This window comes from Carcharhinus amblyrhynchos, chromosome 2 (assembly GCF_965287045.1).
Source record: "Carcharhinus amblyrhynchos chromosome 2, sCarAmb.v2.hapA, whole genome shotgun sequence".
NCBI lineage: Eukaryota > Metazoa > Chordata > Chondrichthyes > Carcharhiniformes > Carcharhinidae > Carcharhinus > Carcharhinus amblyrhynchos.
Window position 1 is genome coordinate 43,747,099 of NC_137325.1, and position 18,570 is coordinate 43,765,668.

At 40.8% G+C, this 18,570-nt stretch overlaps 1 protein-coding gene across 2 annotated transcripts in view; it reads right to left on the reverse strand.

Annotated features, from left to right (window-relative positions):
- The window catches only part of LOC145354025 (triple functional domain protein), a 641,321-nt gene that overhangs the window by 443,942 nt on the left and 178,809 nt on the right, over window positions 1–18,570 (reverse strand). The window lies entirely within an intron of this gene.

Sequence of the window (18,570 nt, forward strand, 5' to 3'; positions counted from 1 at the left end):
AATTGAGATGATGTGATAATATATGAACCCAGCATTGGCATTTGTGCGCTTTTTCATTGACAATGAAACCAGACAAACCAAGCTAGTATATGCAGCAAAATTGACTGTGTCCACATTTCTTTGCTAGATACTTTATATCATAAGAAGAAATGGATAAGTTTGATTTCTCCACTCATTCAATCATTGATGTAACATCTGAACCTCATGGGAAAAAAAGCAAAAAATGTTCAGAGCTATCTGGCCTTTGGATTTTCATCGACATGCAATGCCACTTGCCCCTTACCCAAATGTCCCATCTTCAGAGAAGTTGGCAAACACTGTGATGATGCTAACTAAGTTAAAACTCCATTTGCAGACAAAACACCTATGTCTCGCAGCCAAAGACATAGAGGGCTTCAAGTGCTTTGAAGAACAAAAATGAAGTGGATCCAACATTTGATGGAGGGTATGCCAGTATTGGAAAAAAAGCAAAAGGTTAGTTACCTGGTGACAGAGCTTATAGCAAAAATCAAAGCCGCTCCATACCATTGCCAAAACCATAATTACGCCAGCATGCAAAAAAAATACGCAGAGCTACAGATGGATCACAGAATGATGTTTGGAAGGTGGCTTTGGACTTGAATGGGCTGACTGTGGTACGTGAATATCCGACAATCTCTGACCATGCTATAGCTCTACTCTTGCCATTTCCATTTACCCTTGCCAAGGAGGAATTGGTAGGGCTAGGGAACCGTGGTGCACCAAAAAAGTTGATTCGTTGGTTAAAAGGAAAAAGGAGGCTTATGTTCGGATGAGACGTGAGGGCTCGGGTAGTGCACTAGAAAACTTTAGATTGGCTAGGAGGGAGTTGAAGAGTGAGCTAAGAAGGGCTAAAAGAGGACATGAGAAGACTTTGGCTGATAGGGTTAAGGAAAATCCTAAGGCGTTCTATAGGTATGTCAAGAACAGAAGGTTGGTTAGGGCAAGATTAGGGCCAGTTATAGACAGCAGAGGGAAGTTATGTGTGGAACCGGAGGAGATTGGAGAGGCATTGAACCAATATTTCTCTTCGGTGTTCACGCAGGGGGACATGGATATAGCTGAGGAGGACACTGGGTTGCAGGGGAGTAGAATTGACAGTGTTACAGTTGATAAGGAGGATGTGCTGGATATTCTGGAGGGTCTGAAAATAGATAAGTCCCCTGGTCCGGATGGGATTTACCCCAGGATTCTCTGGGAGGCAAGAGAAGTGATTGCAGAGCCTCTGGCTCTGATCTTCAGGTCGTCGTTGGCCTCTGGTATAGTACCGGAAGATTGGAGGTTAGCGAATGTTGTCGCATTGTTTAAGAAGGGGAACAGAGACTTCCCCGGGAGTTATAGACCGGTGAGTCTCACTTCTGTTGTGGGCAAGGTTTTAGAAAAAATTATTAGGGATAGGATTTATAGTTATTTGGAGAGTAATGAATTGATTGGAGATAGTCAGCATGGTTTTGTGGCGGGTAGGTCGTGCCTTACTAACCTTATTGAGTTTTTTGAGAAAGTGACCAAAGAGGTGGATGGGGGTAAGGCAGTTGACGTGGTGTATATGGATTTTAGTAAGGCGTTTGATAAGGTTCACCATGGTAGGCTTCTGCAGAAAATGCAGATGTATGGGATTGGGGGAGATCTAGGGAATTGGATCAGGAATTGGCTAGCGGATAGGAGACAGAGGGTGGTGGTTGATGGTAAATATTCATCATGGAGTTCAGTTACGAGTGGTGTGCCTCAGGGATCTGTTTTGGGGCCACTGCTGTTTGTAATTTTTATTAATGATCTGGATGAGGGTATAGTTGGGTGGATTAGTAAATTTGCTGATGACACCAAAGTCGGAGGTGTGGTAGATAGTGAGGAAGGGTGTCATAGTTTGCAGGAAGACTTAGACAGGTTGCAGAGCTGGGCCGAGAGGTGGCGGATGGAGTTTAATGCGGAGAAGTGTGAGGTAATTCACTTTGGTAGGAATAACAGATGTGTCGAGTATAGGGCTAACGGGAGGACTTTGAATAGTGTGGATGAGCAGAGGGATCTAGGTGTATGTGTACATAGATCCCTGAAAGTTGGGAATCAAGTAGATAAGGTTGTTAAGAAGGCATACGGTGTCTTGGCGTTTATTGGTAGGGGGATTGAATTTAGGAGTCGCAGCGTTATGTTGCAACTGTACACAACTCTGGTGCGGCCGCACTTGGAGTATTGTGTGCAGTTCTGGTCCCCACATTACAGGAAGGATGTGGAGGCTTTGGAGAGGGTGCAGAGGAGGTTTACCAGGATGTTGCCTGGTATGGAGGGGAGGTCCTATGAGGAGAGGCTGAGGGATTTGGGGTTGTTTTCGCTGGAAAGAAGGCGGCTAAGAGGGGATCTTATTGAAACATATAAGATGATTAGAGGTTTAGATAGGGTGGATAGTGATAGCCTTTTTCCTCTGATGGAGAAATCTAGCACGAGGGAGCATGGCTTTAAATTAAGGGGGGGTAGTTATAGGACGGATGTCAGGGGTAGGTTCTTTACCCAGAGGGTGGTGAGGGATTGGAATGCCCTGCCTGCTGCAGTTGTAAATGCGCCTAGTTTGGGGGCGTTTAAGAGATCCGTGGATAGGTTTATGGACGAAAAGGGATTGGTTTAGGTTAGTGGGTCATTGTTTTGTAACTGGTCGGCGCAACATCGTGGGCCGAAGGGCCTGTTCTGCGCTGTAATGTTCTATGTTCTATTTCCAAAAATATACCTATGAAGCTAGCACTTTCAACACTGAAACTCAAAAAACACAGGAGGGAGCACTTGTCAGTGGATTGAGATTTGTGGGTGGCCCTCTCATCAATTCCTTCCTGGATCAAAAGTTTCTGTACACACCAGCAGCCCCAGGTTTCCCACTAACTCAGTAAGTTGTTACTTTACTTTGTATTTTGTTCTGACCCATTGAATTCCAATTCTTTTTGGTTCAATTATTTATTTAAAATTATACTTTTAAAAATACAAATATGAAATTCATGATGCAAAAAGGCAAAATTCAGATGCCTGAACTGAGTGCTGCGAGTGGATCAGTATTAGCACTGCAAATCGTTAGAAATAGTTGAGCAGATTTTGAAAATGCTCACTGTTGAAGGCAACGTACTCTGTGATAAATCTGAAACATTAATGTATTTGATTTGTGCTTAGCTTATTGTATGCAATATGTTGCAAACCTTTCTAGTAAGACTGTTGTAAATGCCAAATAAATGTGACATTTGTAAGAATCAGTTCAGCTGAAAAGAACGTGAGTATACCATGGAATTGTTTGTTTCATTGAAGTTGCCATATTACTGAAAAGTTTGGGAACACCGCTCTGAAACATTAGGCTGAACCTCTGGATTACAAACCCAATAACACTTCAACTAACCCAGTAACATTACCACTATGTTACCATGACCCTAACTTCTGGCAAGCCAAACCAGTACAAACTGAACTGTGCTTCTCCATGAAACACTGCTCTGCTCTCAGAAGTCAATGTCAGTTAGTTGACAAGAGACTTAGCAGACCCACTAATCAATCAGGTCATCCTGCTGATACACAACCGATTGGTCTCCACTACAGCTGACTTTTGACCAATAAAAGAGAACATTGCGACAAGATATTCTTAATAATTTGCACCTTTCTTGAGAACATCAAATTAGCTCCTGTAGTCCACACCCAGAATTAGTTTTTTTTTTAAGTAGCTTTTAAAGCTACTTTTTATATTTCATACAAAATGGCCTTTTCTTGGCATTAAACTTGCCATCTAAACTCATTGGAATCTTAAGTCATGTAATTTAAAGTGCACCCTTGAAAAAGATTACTCAGATATCTTCATTAGTGGTATAGAGGAGGGTATTAGAACCATTCACAACTTTGCAAGTATCAATGTAGAAGGTAGAATTATTAAGTCAATAACAGAATAATTTAAACAGTTTAGAGAATGGGCCGTGCATGCGGCAGTCATCCTTCAATGTGAATAAATACATTGTGATATATTTGGAGTTGGAAAATTCCAGGTATTGCAATATTACAGAATGTTTGCATTGCTATAGCGCAAGAAGAAGTCAATGGATCCATTATGTCAGTATTAGCGACCAATCCACTTAGTGCCATTCTGTCACCATCTCCCCGTAACCCTGCACATTCTTCCTTTCCAGATAATAATTTAATTTTTGAATACAGCTGCAATAATCCTAAAAACTTATATAATTCAGACAACATAAGCAGATGAGGTAACTAGGAGTCACTGTAGGTAGTGTGTGTGCAAGCAGTATAACAGAACTACTGGGAAGGCAAATAAGGTTTCAGATTTGCACCATCAGGACTTCATTCATTGGAGAAATGAAGGCTTTAAATACATATGATTGTACTTAAAGTTGTAAAATAACAAAAGGAATAGATTCTGAGCAGTTGGATAAGAAACTGAGCTATCTGGAATTGTCTCCCTAACCTCTCCATTGCTCCACCACACCACTTCTTTCCCTTTAAGGCACTTAAAACTACCTCTTTGACTAAGCTTAGGGGCAAGTATATTTGAAAATTTAATCTCCCACTATCAGTATAAAGGCCAACTGAGCACTAAAAACAGGACGCAAAATTCCACTTCAATGGTTTCAAAAAAATAGCACAAAAAATACAGCAATGATTCAAAGCAGCAATGAAAGAAACATTTATTGAACCATGATTTTCCAAAACAATTCTTTAATGAATCAGATGCTCATGTAACTCATATCCCATTGCCAACATTTTATGAAGTATTAAAACTAGAGAAATTGTTTTGGTCACAAATTACGATACTGTTATACAATCTCCAAACCACAACAATATCTGTAAGATTTCTTTTAAATAAAGGCATTGATTTTTCCAGCAGGGATCAATAACTTTCATAAGTGCTTTCTATTCACATGGTACATTAGCATCGGTGTGATTCAAATAACACTAGTTCTTGGATGGCGATTGAAGAAATGAGAGACATGAGCAATTTTCACTCTAAGCTGCAGATACTTAGGTCACTCATAAGCTGTATCTTTAAATTAGCACACACATGTAGCAATATAAAAATATTTAAAGGTGCTACACAGGCTACCAAGAAGGAAAAACATTTAGAAGGAACATTGGCCATAAAACTGATTCAGCCAGTAGCAGCATGCCAATTGTAAATTTCTGCAAAAACAACAATTACTGAAGATGGAATAAAATGGTCAGAGATCCCAATACATAAAAGACTAAAAAATAACTTTGAACACTTGACCAAGTCACTTTACGAGAACATTTGCAGAAGAATATTCTTTCAGAATATTTTATAAACAGAAAAGATGTCCCAAGCAGGGACAATCCCATCAAGATTAATACTTCAGGTCTGTAACAAGTCCAAACCTATTCTAATCTTAACCTGGACTAAAACACATCAGCATCTTATGAAATATATGGCAAGGATGGGTACATGGTACTGGGACATTATAGCAATTACTGAAACATGGGTAAGAGAAGGGCAAGACTGGCAGCACAATGTTCCAGGGTACAGATGCTATGGGAAAGATAGAACAAGAGGTAAGAGAAGAGGGGGGGGGTTGCACTTTTGATTAAGGAAAACATCACGGCAGTACTGAAAGGGGATATATCTGAGAGGTCATCCACTGACTACATGAGTTGAACTGAGAAATAAGAAGGGGGAAATCACTTTGACAGAGTTGTACTATAGGCCCCCAAATAGTCAGCTGGAGATTGAGGAGCAAACATTTAAGGAGATTATAGATAGCTCCAAGAAAAATAGGGTGATAATAATAAGGGATTTTAACTTTCCCAACATTGACTGGTACAGCCATAGTATTAGAATCTTGGATGGAGAAAAATTTGTTGAGTGTATTCAGGAGGAATTTCTCATTCGGTAGGTGGATGGCTCAACTAGAAAGGGGGCAAAACTTGATCTCCTCTTGGAAAATAAGGAAGGGTAGGTGACAGAAGTGTTAGTGAGGGATCACTTTGGGACTAGCAACCATCATTCCCTGATCACCATCAGGGAAAACCGCACCGGCCTCCTCGGAAGACAAACACAGGACACGGTGGACAGAGTACTCTTCGTCGTCCAGTACTTCCCCGGAACGGAGAAGCTACGACATCTTCTCCGGAGTCTTCAACACATCATTGATGAAGACGAACATCTCGCCAGGGCCATCCCCACACCCCCACTTCTTGCCTTCAAACAACCGCACAACCTCAAACAGACCACTGTTCGCAGCAAACTACCCAGCCTTCAGGAGAACAGCGACCACAACTCCACACAGCCCTGCCACAGCAACCTCTGCAAGACATGCTGGATCATCAACATGGATGACATCATCTCATGTGAGAACACCATCCACCAGGTACACGGCGCATACTCTTGCAACTTGATCAACGTTGTCTACCTAATAGGCTGCAGGAAAGGATGTCCTGAAACATGGTACATTGGGGAGACGATGCAGACGCTACAACAACGGATGAATGAACATTGCTCAACAATCGCCAGGCAAGACTGTTCCCTTCCTATTGGCAAACACTTCAGCGGTCACTGGCATTTGGTCTCTGATCTTCAGGTAAGCATTCTCCAAGGCAGCCTTCACGACACACGACAGCGCAGAGTTGCTGAGCAGAGACTGATAGCCAAGTTCCGCACACGAGGATGGCCTCAACCGGGATCTGGGGTTCATGTCGCACTATCTGTAACCCCCATGACTTGCCTGGGCTTGTAAAATCTCACTCACTGTCCTGTCTGGAGACAACACACATCTCTTTAACCTATGCTAATACTATCTCCACTCACACTGTCTGCATCTTTAGGACTTGAATAGAAGGTTAGCTGTAAAGACTTGCAGTCTAATCAGTATTCTGTAAACTGTGTGTGTCTTTATATGCCCTTCTCTGATCAGAACCTTCCACATACCTGACGAAGGAACACCTTGTGGGTTGACGACAGAAGAGAGGGTGGTTGTAGAGGGTTGTTTTTCAAACTGGTGACCTGTGACCAGCAGTGTGCCTCAGGGATTGGTGCTGTTATTTGTCATTTATATTAATGATTTGTATGAGAATTTAGGAGGCATGGTTAGTAAGTTTGCAGATGACACCAAGATTGGTGGCATAGTGGACAATGAACAAGGTTATCTAGGACTGCAATTGGGCCAGTAGGCTGACGAATAGCAGATGGAGTTTAATTTATATAAATGCAAGGCGATGCATTTTGGTCGATCGAACCAGGGCAGGACTAACTCAGTTAATGCTAGGGCGTTGGGGAGAATTACGGAACAAAGAGATCTAGGGGTACAAGTTCGTAGCTTCTTGAAAATGGAGACACAGGATAGAGTGGTGAAGATGACATTCGGCATGCTTGGTTTCACTGGTCAGAACATTGAATACAAGAGTTGGAATGTCCTGTTGACGTTATACAGGACATTAATAAGGTCAGACTTGGAATACTGTGTACAGTTCTGGTCACCCTATTATGGAAAGGATATTATTAAACTAGAAAGAGTACAGAAAAAATTTGCTAGTATGCTACTGGGACTTTGAGTTATAAGGAGAGACTGGAACATTTCTCTCTGGAGCATAGGAGGCTGAGTGGTGAACTTATAGAGGTCTATAAAATAATGAGTATAGATCAGCTAGATAGTCAATATTTTTTCCCAAAGGTAGGGGAGTCTAAAACTAAAGGGCATAGGTTTAAGGTAAGAGGGGAGAGATACAAAAGTGTCCAGCGGGGCAATTTTTTTCCACACAGTGTGGTGAGTGTCTGGAACAAACTGCCAGAGGTAGTAATGAAGGTGGATACAATTTTGTCTTTTAAAAAGCATTTATTGGGTTATGGGTCAAATGCAGGCAATTGGGACTAGCTTAGGGGTGAAAAAATGGGGTGGCATGGACAAGTTGGGCTGAAAGGCCTGTTTTCACGCTGCAAACCTCTATGACTCTTTATTGAAAGAGGCTGCCGAGTAATAGATTATTATTACTCTGCCGAGTAATAGATTATTGCGCCAAAGATCCAGGTGGAACAAAAATTTCATTGCATTTGTCATCTTTTTAACAATCATTTTATGCGAGATTGCTTGAAGGTTGCAATAACCATAGTATTTTTTTGAATAGTTTCAAGAATTTGAAATATATGGTAAATTGGCTTGAAGTTTTGGGGTCCTAACATGGAGCTGGTAACTTGAAAAACAAAATCATATTTGTGATAACATAATTTGGATTTGTTTATCCAAAAAGGTTATCTTAATTTGTTTTTTAATGCCCAAGCTAAAAGCTATTAATACTTCAAAAAAAATTACCAACAAGTGCTAGAAAGTTACCAACAATACAGCCTTTGAGGAGTTTCAAAGGCTCTCAGGACACTTCAGAAGGGAAATAATCAGCTAATGAAGTACAAAAAGACAAAGGGAAAAAGACAATAATTTTCATTCAACAAAATATCTCAGGCAATCACTAATTCTGGGCTTTTCACTTAACTGTGTAGTACGTTGAGAGCAACTGAAAGTACAATTTTTATTAATATTACCATTGTTTTATAATTATCTGTCAGCAATAAGATTTCTAAAAAGACATTGACTGGTAAAACTCACTGGAACATGCTCTAGTGAAGATAAATTGACAGATTCTTGCTCAAGGCAACACCATTAAGAATTACAAATGTTGTGTTCTAAAGCAATACATGTAGAGTGGCACATGACAGAATTGATTATATCCCAGACATTAATGGTTCATCAATGATATACAAGGAAAAAAGACATGCATTTATTCAGGGAAGAAAACAAATTTCTGGGATTCACTGTATTACAAATGATCTGCTTTAAACAGCTCGCAAGATGATAATGCCTGACTATGGTGTGGCTGCCAATTACAACATCTCATCACATGATCAATAGGATGTGAAACCGAACAGATGATGTCATTCTCTCTTCTCACCATCCTCTGGGAGCGATAGATTCTGAATATTATCCAATCACTCTGCCAGAAGCACAGCAATCGTTCATGCTGTTTATCTCAGTCAGCCTTTGGTCACAGCTGCAACTTTCAACACCTAATCCAGCCTGAAAAAGGAAATGCTACCACTGCTAATTGTATACTGCCATCAGAATGCTGCATCAAGGCGTTCAATCTACTAGTACAGCTGAACAAATCAACATGATGCGTTTCAAACCATTAATGCTGATTTTACATTACAAAACTATTTCTAATTTTAATTGCTTTATAATATACTAAGGCTCCAAGAGCTTGGAATTCAGCCCACTTCTGCTGCTGAACATGCTCCAAAAATAATTTTGCACTAATCATGCAAACTGGGATGAACTCCTGCTTCCTGATCAGAAACAAAATGGGAGGTGGTATCCCCCTGGAACTTGGCTGCTTACATTAGCACAGCAAAAAATTCCCTTAAGGTAAGTCTCTACCTCCTGAAAGGCAGTAGCATTCCACTATTTACCTTGTGGGACTGCCATCAGTGTCAGCACTACAATGTGACCACAATAGAATAAGCTCAATACTATGGATTGGTTTTCTTGCTATATCATGAACTTTATTCACATTTTTTCTTCAGTAATTTTTCCTGCTCTCCAAGAGCATCACCCTTCATCAGACTGCTAGCTGAAATCTATGCACTGTCAATTTTTAAACACCTGAATTTCAAGTTGGTCAAATATTTTTTACCACTACCTTTTACTTTGCTTACATACATAGATTAATCTAAATTAATTCAAATTATTAATAAGAGTATATTTAAACTTTTGGCCCAGACTTTCCTCTGAGCAGTGAAGCTGCAGAGTTCACCATGAACTGCTCAGAAGAAACCAAAATTAGCTTGTATGTATAATGAACTTGCTTTCCTGGATGCAACATGACTCCAGTGCCAAATCCATATCCAAGGTCTAGCACAGAGGCATATTTTTGGCAAAGCCATACCCCATATACATCACCAGAGGTTGTTACACCCCTTGATGTCATGCAATCTGCCACTTTTCAGCTTAATGCTTTAAGATTACTTCTGGTAGTTTGGAAGTTTTAATACTTCTCAATAATTTGAATCACTTTTAAATACCTTTAATCAGGAAGCACAATTTAAAATGTTTAAATAACTTTACTAGCAGTAGTTCAATGATGATAAAATTACTTCCGGAATTAATGTGCTGTAGAGGAGCAACTGATAAGGATACATGCCCAAAGCTTCCTGGCACTGTTTAGAAACAGTGGCTTGGTAGTGCAGAGCTTAAATATTGCTGAAAAGAGAGATAGGTTACCTTCACTGAATTTATTTTAGCAATATTAAAATCAATTAAAAGCTAGTTTCTTCTCCATTCAATCTCCAAACTCCATGCTAAAATTGCAATGTCATATGTCACCAAACATATTCAGTTGAATTATGATATAACCACATTTTCATGCTGGATCAAAGCTCAAATCACTACTGGTGATATTAAAATAAATTACATAATTGTTTTCCAAACCAAGGGCCATTATCTTTGTGATACACAGAAATTCAAAGATGCACAATCATTAGAAACATTCTAACATTCTCAACGGTTAGCACTGCTGCTTCACAGCACCAGGGACTGGGTTAAATTCCAACTTTGGGTGACCGTTTGTGCAGTTTACGCATTCTCCCTGTATCTACGTGGGTTTCGTCTAGATGCTCCCACAGCCCAAAGATCTGCAGGTTAGATGGATTGGTCATGCTAAATCATGGAATCATAGAGTACATGGGGCATTGTAGGTCAACCCCACGGTGCAGGAGGCGGCCATTTGGTCTATTGAGTATGCACTGACAACAATTCAACCCAAGCCCTATCCCTGTAACCCCACAGATTTACTCCACTGATTGCTCTTACCCAAGCACCCCAGGACGCTAAGAGGCAATTTAGTATGGCCAATGTACCTAACCCGCACATCTTTGGACTGTAGAAGGAAACCAGCACACTAGGAGGAAAACGACGCAGATAAGGGGAGAATGTAAACTCCACACAGACAGTGACCCAAGCCAGGAATTGAACCCAGATCCCTGGAGCTGAGAGGCAGTAGTGCTAACCACTGTGCCACCCTGCCACCCAATTAAACCCCTTTTGTGAAGTAGCACATTCCTGGGTAGTTTCAAAGTGCCACCGGCAGCCAATAAATGTTCTGAAAATAATGTCCCCTTAAATTGCCCTTAGTTTCTAAGATGTGTAGGTTAGATTGATTATCCATACTAAATACATGGGTTACGGGATAAAGTGGGCTGGTGGGCCTGGGTAAAATACTTTGTCAGAGACTAGGTGTAGACTTAATGGGCCCAATTGGCCTCGTTCTGCTCTGCGGCAATTTTATATTTCAGCTGAACATTAGTCAGTCATCACAAGCCCGATGACACAATCATCAACTTTGTGACTTAACTGATATTCATTTTAATAGCAACATAAAAGCTGAAAATTAGTTTTGCCTCCTTCAAATCTCCAAATTCCATGTTGAGACGCGAGCTCACAAACGTGTCACTAAACAACAAGAAAAGCATTTACATTATTTCAGCAAGTAACAATAAAAAGTGACAAATGTGTTGTACAAACAGATCACTTTGGGTATGAGTGGCATGTGAAAAATAGACACACCACTGCCAACATAACTCACTCTCATGAATAAGAAAACGCTGAGCAGATCTGGCAGCCTCTGTGCAGACAGAAACAGAGTTGTGTTTCAGGTCGATAGTCTTTCATCAGAACTAGAAAAAGTTAAAATATGTAACATGTTTTAAATAGGAGCAGATGCAAATTAAAGAGGGAAGAGCAAAAGGGAAGATCCATGAGAGCAGGAGAAATTAAATGCCAAAATGGGATGACAGTGCAAGGCAAAAGCAGGTTGTAATGGATAAATTACTGGAACTGGCCTCACTTTTTTTTCCAAAATGAATAATGGAAGAATGATTATGAACATTTATATATAATGTCAACCAAAATAAAACATGCATTCTTGTAAAACATAATGGTCCACAAGAATGACCAAAACTAGGGTTTGTTTTTGGTCCATAACTAATGTAAAATCTTTGCAGTAAGTTCAAGAATGACCTGCAGTCTACGTGGCATATAAAAGTTGCAAGAAATATGTAGACACCTAATTCCTGCTCCATAAAGTCAAGAGTCAGGAGTTATCCAGAATTATTCTTACACACCATTCCACCATGCCAAATATTTCTTCAGCTGAATATACCACTGAACAGTACTGTTGATGACTGTATTTAATCCACTATAATACTAAGGAACAACTTGCGAGTTGACAGCAGTTTTGCGTACTACTGGACACTCATTGCTACAAAGAATAGACTTAAATCTGTATTAAAAACTATAAACAAATAATTGATTAATTCTGGTATAACATAAACCCAGGGCTTATTCTTTGGCATCCACCCCAATTTCCCAAAATATATTTGCTAAATCAAGTAATGATAGTATTGATTCTTATATTTTTCATTACAATTGTGAAGTCTAGAACATCTACTTGAGCAATGCACTGGCTGTGTGTGTGGCACACATTTTTCCACAGCAGTCAGCAACTCCCAGGAAACAGGGATGAAAACTGGCAAACAAAAATTTGTACCTTTTGCTTTTCTGTCTGTTTTTCCTTTTGAGAAAGTATTTAAACAGTGTACTTAACTGATTTTAGGAATTTATTGAGCAAGTAAACTGAATTGATGCACAGTCGAAATTACATAATTATTGAAGCACCACTGAGTCAATGAGTATATTCACAGCTCCAGTATATTACTGATCACATTACTCCCTCAAAATTAGTTCATCAAACTCATCAAAGACAAAAATAATGGAAATAAGAAAACAACAGCCAGGGAACAGCTGGCAGAAAATAATCCTACTACAGTTATCAATGTTGAGCTCTGTGGCATTTCAATGTAATTATACATTTTCTGAAAAACATGCAGATCTAGGTAAGCAAGATTTCTTGCATGCAGAGAGATGAGTGTTCTACACAAATCACAGGAAGTTAACATGCAGGCACAACAAGGAATTACAAAGAAAATGGTGATGTTAGCTTTTATAACAAAAGAATTTAGAGTATAAGAGTAAAGAACTTTTACTGCAATTCTGTAATTCCTCATTAAAAATACCAAGGTACTGTTCAGTTTTGGTCTCCTTACTAAAAGGAGAGTTTTTAGTCTTAGACAGGGTGCAACAAAGTTACATGTTAACGTTTTTGTTTACATGTTAACATTTTTGTCTTTTATTCCGCAGGTGTCGGTCCACCTTGTTGTCAAACAAGGGGCATGCACACGGTGGGTCATGCGTGGGCTGCTCTTGGAGGTTCCGGGAGTGGCCTAGTACTTCGTGTCGGTGTGTGTGTTTGATCCTGGACCAGTAGACGGGCGCCGCAACAGCTCAGTGACTAGCACTGCTAGCTGTGCAGATACGTGGATTTGGGCCTGTGTCTGTGGGAGTTTGCGCATTCTCCCTGTGGTTGCGTGGGTTTCCTCCGGGCGCTCCGGTTTCCTCCCACACCCCAAAGATGTGCTCTTAGGCTGACTGGTATACCAAATTGACACTATTCTCCCCTGAATCTGGCTAAGTTAGGGGGTCCACTCACATACACGCAGGGCAGGGTAGGTGTAGGAGGATGCGGCAGCGCGGGCTCATTGGGCTGAAGGGCCTGTTTCCCATGCTGGGTTGTTCTTTGTTGTTGTTCATTGGGCTGAGGGATGAGGGATTGTCCTATGAAGGGAGATTAAGTAGATTAGGTCAATATTGCCTGGAATTTAGAAGAATTACTATTGACCTCAGTGCAGTGTGGGGTGTAGGGCACAAATGGACAGTTGCAGCAGCAATGTGTCGCCACACAGGGTTCTTGCTACTTCATAAGATGTTTTAGGTAGTTCATGAAAATTTTGGAGAGTGAAGAGATTTACTACAATAACTCCAGGGATGAGGAATTGCACTTACATACAGAGACTGGAAAAGCTGAGGCTGTTCTTTTTAGAGTAGAGAAGATTAAATAAAAGGGGATTTGGTAGGTGTTTAAAATGATGAATTTAGTTTTTTATAAACTGGAAAAATTACTTAGATGAAGAGACAGAGAGTAATGCAACCAGGTTTGCTGATGATACCAAACTAGTTGGAAATGAGAGAAGTGGGATGGACATAGATAAGCTGCAAAGACTTATGGCCAGGTTAAATGAATGCAACAAATTGGCAGATAGGAAAGTGCAAAGTTATTCACTTTGATCATAAGAATAGAAAAGCAAAAGATGAGACTCATGTACGTGTTACAAAGACAAAAATAATGGAAATAAGAAAACAACAAGGGAACAACTGGCAGAAAATAATCCCCAGCTATGACGTAACACTATATTCTGCACACTCTTCTTTCCTTCTCCTCGTGTACTCTATAAACAGTACGTTTTGTCTATGTAGCTCGCAAGAAACAATACTTTTCCCCATATTCCAATACCTGTGACAATAATAAATCAAATCAAAGAGAATTGAAAAAATATTAGAGAGAAAAACTGCAAGAATATGGAGAAAGAGCAGGAAAGTGGAGCTAACTGGATTCTTCTTCTAAACAGCCTGCACACAATTGATAAGCTGAAAGGCTTCCTTCTGTGCTGCACTATTCCATGATTTGCCCTTAAGTGATCATCTTCCATCTTGAAAATTAGATTACACATCATCTTTATGCAATAATTAAACTCATATCTGGTGAAATCATCCCATTCCAAAATCAATTCAGATCAGATAACATTGTGAACAATTATGTATACTATTTAAACAAGTGAAACTAGTTCAATCATGGATTTTCTATTAATGAAATAAAGTAAAATCTCAGGGTCAGTCTAAACTCAAAAGCATATAAAAATGTGAATTACATCCTCGATTTGTCAAATAAAACAGGCGCCTATCGATTCTTGAACTTTTTTTTGAAATTTGTCAATGGCAAATACAGGAAAACAATTGAATAAAAACATGTGATCTAATAAATTACGATGCTGAACGTTCAATCCAGTAATTATTGAAGGTTTTTGAAAAGCATAAAAAATTAGTGCCGTGTCTTCAAAAAATTCATGTCAGTTCACAGCACTACAGTGTATATGCTGAACCTACTTACAGAAGATTCCAACTCAATGAAATAAATTCCCATCAGGCCAGTTTATTCAATTATAGAAATTCTGAGATTTTCTGTACTGTTGCACACTTTCAGGAAAAGCTTATTTATTTACTTACTATGCTGAACAATTTTAAATCTCCAAATCCCACAATTCCTTCTACCAAAGACCAAACAGATAACCTAGTTCCAGGTTTCTAAATATGCCACTCAGTAACTGGTGATTCAATGTGTAAATGAGGTTAGTTCTCCCTCTGCCACTGCTTTCACAGCAAATCAGTTCATATGCTTAATTCTTAAAGATTTCATTTCACCTTCGTGCCTGGTTTCAGATCACCATAAAAGGAAACACGGAGCAGATTGCCTAGTCATCTTCTCAGGCAATAAAGAACACAAGGTCATCCAAGATATTAAAAAAAAAGAATAAAATGCATTAAAAATTAGAACTGACCTGACGAAAAATATTTATTTTTGGCTTAGGTAGTTTCTTAAGGTGATTACATGGTCTCATTTACTTATATTTTTCCCAGTATTACTGATGTACATGTTCAAGGCAACTGCATTCACAAAAAGTGAATCCAAGGAAAAACCTTGCCCTCTTAAGCTGGGCTGGCAACAGTGTCCTGACAAGTTGTATAATTAGGCCTGTGAATAGAGCTTTAAGCAAAAAGGAAGAAAGTGGACTAGGGAATGGTTCAGATACATGGAAATTCAGAAATCTAAAGTAAAGGCAGTGTCACAATTTGAATAAAGACAAGTAGAAGATACAGTGTGTTAGCAAACAAGATCATGCAAAAAAACAGTGGATCAAAAATAAAATTAAAGGCTCCTTATCAGAATGCACAAGCATTTGAGCGGCAAGGTGGAACAGTTGTCAGTCTGCTTCCTCAGAGCGCCAGGGACCCACATTCAATTCCCGACTCAGATCACGGTCTATGTGGAGTTTCCACATTCTCCCCGTGTCTGTGTGGGTTCCCTCCAAGTGTTGCCATTTCCTCCTACAATCCAAAGATGTGTTAGGCTGATTGGCCATGCTAAATTGCCCCTTAGTGTCAGGGGTACTATCAGGGTAAATGGGGTACTGGATAGGATTATATTCGGTGCAGATGTGATAATCCAAATGGCCTCCCTCAGCACTGTAGCAATTCTATGATCATAAACAGACTGTGGCATAAATAGGGATAAATAAGTTTGATGTAATCACTCAGAGAGACATTGTAGCATGGTGGCCCCAAGTTTGGAATAAATATTCCAGGGTACTTTGAAAAGACAGGCAGAATGGAAAAGAAGGACCTACCGACTGTAGTAATAAAAGATGGCTAATGACCAGAGTAAGAAAGGATCTTAGCTCAGAAGATCAAGAAGTAGAATCAGTATGTGTGAGCATTAGAAATGAGTAGAGTTTAAAAATAAAAGCTGGTGAGAATGGTTTACAAGCCCAAAAGAGCAGTTATGCTTTTGGACAGAGCATTATTCAAAAAATTACTGGGATGCAATTTGCCCAAAATAATTCAAAGTGCCAAACAGATGGGAAAACGGAGATTTTCTCACCCAATTTTTCAGCGAGCTGAATTTCGTGAATTTACTGAACTCAGTGCAATGCAGAGGCCATCAGGAGATCCGTATCAGTCGGAGGGGGATGAAGCCTGAACGCACCAGAGAGGCCAGCAGCAGACTGGGGTGGGGCACTGTGCATGTGCCTGATATCCCAGTATACAGTTTACATCCTACCCCCAAGGGAGTGGCTGGTCCACCAACCCCCTGAAAATTGCTGGGCTCTCATCCCCAGCAGCCCCCTCAAATACCGCTGGCCTCAGCCCCCAGCTCCCCCAGGCATCGCTGGCCTCTATTACAAAGAACAAAAATCAGCCCGGGAAACAGGCCCTTCAGCCCAACGAGCCCGTGCCGCCATCTGAACACCATCATAAGAACATAAGAAATAGGAGCAGGAGTAGGCCATCCAGCCCTTCGAGCCTGCCCCGCCATTCAATAAGATCATGGCTGATCTGTCGTGGCTCAGTTCCACATTCCCACCCTCTCCCCATAACCCTTAATCCCCTCTCTTATCAAAGACCCATCAACCCGTGTCTTAAAAATATTTAGCAAGGTAGCCTCCACCACTTCAACGGGCAGAGAATTCCAGAGATTCACCACCCTTTGAGTGAAGAAGTTCTTCCTCAACTCCATTCTAAACCCCCCCCCCCCCTCCTTTATCTTGAGGCTGTGCCCCCTAGTCCTACTATCTTTTCTGAGCGGGAAGAGTCTCTCCACCTCTATCCTATCCAACCCATTCATCATCTTATATGCCTCAATGAGATCTCCCCTCATTCTTCTAAACTCCAACGAGTACAAGCCTAGTTTATTCAGCCTCTCCTCATAGCTCAACCCTCTCAACTCCGGCATCAGCCTAGTAAACCTCCTCTGCACTCCCTCCAAGACCAAAATATCCTTGCGTAAGTACGGCGCCCAAAACTGCACACAGTACTCCAGCTGCGACCTCACCAATGCCCTATACAGCTGCAGCATGACCTCCCTACTTTTATATTCAATCCCCCTCGCTATGAAGGCCAGCATCCCATTCGCCTTCCTGACCACCTGCTGCACCTGCAAGCTGGGTTTTTGCGACTCATGCACAAGGACCCCAAGGTCCCTCTGCACCGTTGCCTGCTGCAGTTTCTCGCCAAGTAAGTTATAATCCTTCCTACCAAAGTGGACCACCTCGCACTTGCCAACATTAAATTCCATTTGCCAGTTCCTGGCCCATTCGCCCAGCCTATCTAGATCCTTCTGCAGACTCTCCACACCCGCCGCGCAATTTGCCGTTCCACCAATCTTGGTGTCATCAGCAAATTTCGACACCATACACTCGGTTCCCTCCTCCAGATCATCTATATAAATGGTAAGTCCACCTCTCTACCCACGGCCCCTGTCTTATGTTTTATGGCCATCCAGATTGAGGGAAACTGATTTAGGGACAATTTATTCCTGCTAATCAGCCTAACAGCACATCTTTGGGGTGTGGGAGGAAACCGGAGCACCCGGAGAAAACCCACGCAAGCACGGGGAGAATGCGCAAACTCCCACAGACACCGGCCCAAATCCACGTGTCTGCACAGCAATCAGCGATAGTCACTGAGCTGTCGTCTTGCCCAGTATCTTGTCCAGTTTAGGCACACACTAACGACATGAAGCACTAGGCCAATCTTGAATAACCAAGAGCAGCCCCAGTACGACCCATCATGTGTATGCCCCTCGTTGGACACGAGATGGACCAACTTAAAACCTGTGAATGAAAAGAGAAAAAACATTATTATCATACTATACCCATTTACATTACCAGGGACGCCCCAATGCTGATGACCCTTATTTAAAAGGATCTCCTATATCCACCCACCAACTCAGTCATGTGCCTGTCTAAGTTACTCTTAAAGGATTCTAGCGTGTTTGCCTCCACCACCTTACTTGGCAGAGCAT